The following is a 2,949-nucleotide window of genomic DNA, read 5'->3' on the forward strand; positions in this document are numbered from 1 at the left end:
TTAAATATAAATTAAATAAATAAATAATAAAAAAATTGGCATTTAAAAAAAAAAAAAAGGCTCTTTAAGAACTATGGGCGGAATTGACATTTTGACGTCGCTTCCGCCCTGCAATGTCATGTGACAGGTGGGGGCCATCTTCCCCTCACTCGTCTCCATGTCCAGCAAGGGTGAAGATCCGATCGCCTCCGCCGCTGCCGACGGCTCCGGTAAGCGGCGGGAAGGGGGTCCCCCTCCCGCTGCTGATAAAAGTGATCTCGCGGCGAATCCGCAGCAGAAACCACTATTATCGTAAACCAGACCGCCGGCCGAACAAGAGGATACCGGGGCTATGGCAGCTAGCTGCTGCCGTAACAACGATATTCCTCTTCAAAGTAAGGACGTATATCGGCGTGCGGTGGTCCGGAAGTGGATATACTTTCATCAAATGACGTCCAATGGTGCACAAGTTGCCTTGTCCAGCGACAAAGTGACTATGGGCCTTCCTCCATCAACACCTGTCACACAGCCTACTCACCAGAACTACACTCCCATTACAGGAGTCACATACAGCGGATGGTCCCTCAATATTGTCCAGTCATCGGCAAGGCATTGAAAAGGAAAGGCAGCCTCCCATAGTGAAATATCGTAGGGTTTATTGGGATAAAATTGTGCTACAATAGCACTTAGAGCAAAGAACATTTTTAGAAAAATATATAAAAGTGGAAGCAGGGACGCTAGCTGCGCTCCACCTACGTTCCACTGGGCGGAAGCGACGTATTATGCCCCAACGCGTTTCGTCAGCATGTCTGATGTCATCAGGGGTCACATGGCCGAGCGTGATATCTCACTTCCACTTAGTGGAACGCAGGTGGAGTGCAGCTAGCATCCCTCCTTCCACTTTTATTTATTTTTTTTTTTAAAGCGTTACTTGTCCTAAGTGCTATTGTAGCGCAATTTTATTCCAATAAACCCTACGATATTTCACTATGGGAGGCTGTCTTTCCTTTTCAATGCCTTGCCGATGACTGGACATTGAGGGACCATCCGCTGTATGTGACTCCTGTAATGGGAGTCATGTAGTTCTGGTGAGTAGGCTGTGTTGATGGAGGAAGACCCATAGTCACTTTGTCGCTGGACAAGGCAACTTGTGCACCATTGGACGTCCTTTGATGAAAGTTTATGGACACTACACTTATATATGATTGATTTTTGGACACTATATTTACTATTTCTTTTCTTTTAATTTTATCATATACCCATTGGAGACATCTGGGAGTAGTCACATATATTTGTTTGCATTTATGCACTTTAGAGTGAATATTGTAATAGATTTCACATGCCAACACACTTATGGTCATCCACTGGAGACATCTAGTGGTTGTTCACGATATTGTCTTTTTTGCATTTAAAAGTTGATGTGCATATAGGGTGCGCGGTTTAGCACCAATTTTCACACACACTTACACCCCCTTCCTGCCCAGGCCATTTTTCATCTTTCAGCGCTGTCATGACAATTCGCGTGGTCATGCTACACTGTAACCATGTGAAATTGTTATCATTTTCTTCACACAAGTAGAGCTTTCTTTTGGTGGTATTTAATCACTGCTCGTTTTTTTATTTTTTCCTAGAAAAAAAAAAAAAAAAGACCAAAACTATTGAAGAAAAAAAAAAAAGTTTTTAGTTTTTGTCAGTAAATTTTGTAAATAAGTAATTTTTCTCCTTCACTGATGGGCACTGATAGGCTGCACTGATGGGCGCTGCTGAGGTGGCACTTATGGGCACTGATGAGGCGGCACTTATGGGCACTGATTAGGTGGCACTGTTGAGGAGGCACGAATATGCCGCACTTATGGGCACTGATAGGTGGCACTTATATGTGTCACTGATGAACACTAATGGGTGGTACTGGTGGGCAATGGGCACAGATAGGCAGCACTGGTGGGCACAGATAGGCAGGATGGATAGGTGGCACTGATGGGCAGCACTGATGGGTGGCATTGATGGGCAGCAATGATGGGCATTGATAGGCAGCACTGATAGCCAGCATTGAATGACACCACTAATGGCCACTGATTGCTGGCACTTGTGGGCACTGATTGCTGGCACTTGTGGGCACTGATTGCTGGCAATTGTGGGCACTGGTTGGCACTGATTGCTGGCAGTGGTGGGCAATCATTGCTGGCACTTGTGGGCACTTAATTGTAATCAGGGCACTTATGATCAGTGCCCTGATTGCATACCTAGCTGTCCCCTGTGAGCCGATCAGCGGCATCTCCTCTCCTCACACTCTGTCAGTGTGAGGCGAGGAGCGCCGATTACTGGCATCTCTGTGTTTACATGTGACCGGCTGTGATTGGACACAGCCGATCACATAGTTAAAGAGCCACGGCTCTTTACACAGATTGGGGTCGCGCCATGTCCTAGCAACACGGCGCAGCCCCCATTGCCGCACCGCCCAGCCGTCATTTGACGGTGAGCAGGTGGCAAGTGGTTAATACAGTAGAAATCAGAGGGCCCTGCTCCTTAGAGCTTACAATCTAAGAGGGAAGGTCAAGAGATACAAGAGGTAATAACTGTGGGTGATGTGCTGATTGAGAAGATAAATGTACAGTTGTTAGGTGGGGGGCCAGATAGGCTTCTCGGAAGAGATGAGGTTTCAGGGATCGTCTGAAAGTGGATAAAGTAGGAGAAAATCGTACAGATTGGGGTAGAGCATTCCAGAGGATGGGAGAGGCTCTGGAGAAGTCCTGAAGGTGAGCATGGGATGAGGTGACAAGGGAGTTTGAGAGCAGGAGGTCTTGGGAGGAGCGAAGAGAACGATTAGGTTGGTATTTTGAGACTAGGTTAGTGATGTAGCTGGGGGCCAGCTTGTGGATGACTTTGTAAGTTATAGTTAGTATCTTGAATATAGTTAGTTGGTTGAGTGGCAGCCAATGGAGGGATTGGCAGAGGGGTATAGAAGACGCT

This window comes from Aquarana catesbeiana, linkage group LG02, assembly GCF_042186555.1.
Source record: "Aquarana catesbeiana isolate 2022-GZ linkage group LG02, ASM4218655v1, whole genome shotgun sequence".
Lineage (NCBI taxonomy): Eukaryota > Metazoa > Chordata > Amphibia > Anura > Ranidae > Aquarana > Aquarana catesbeiana.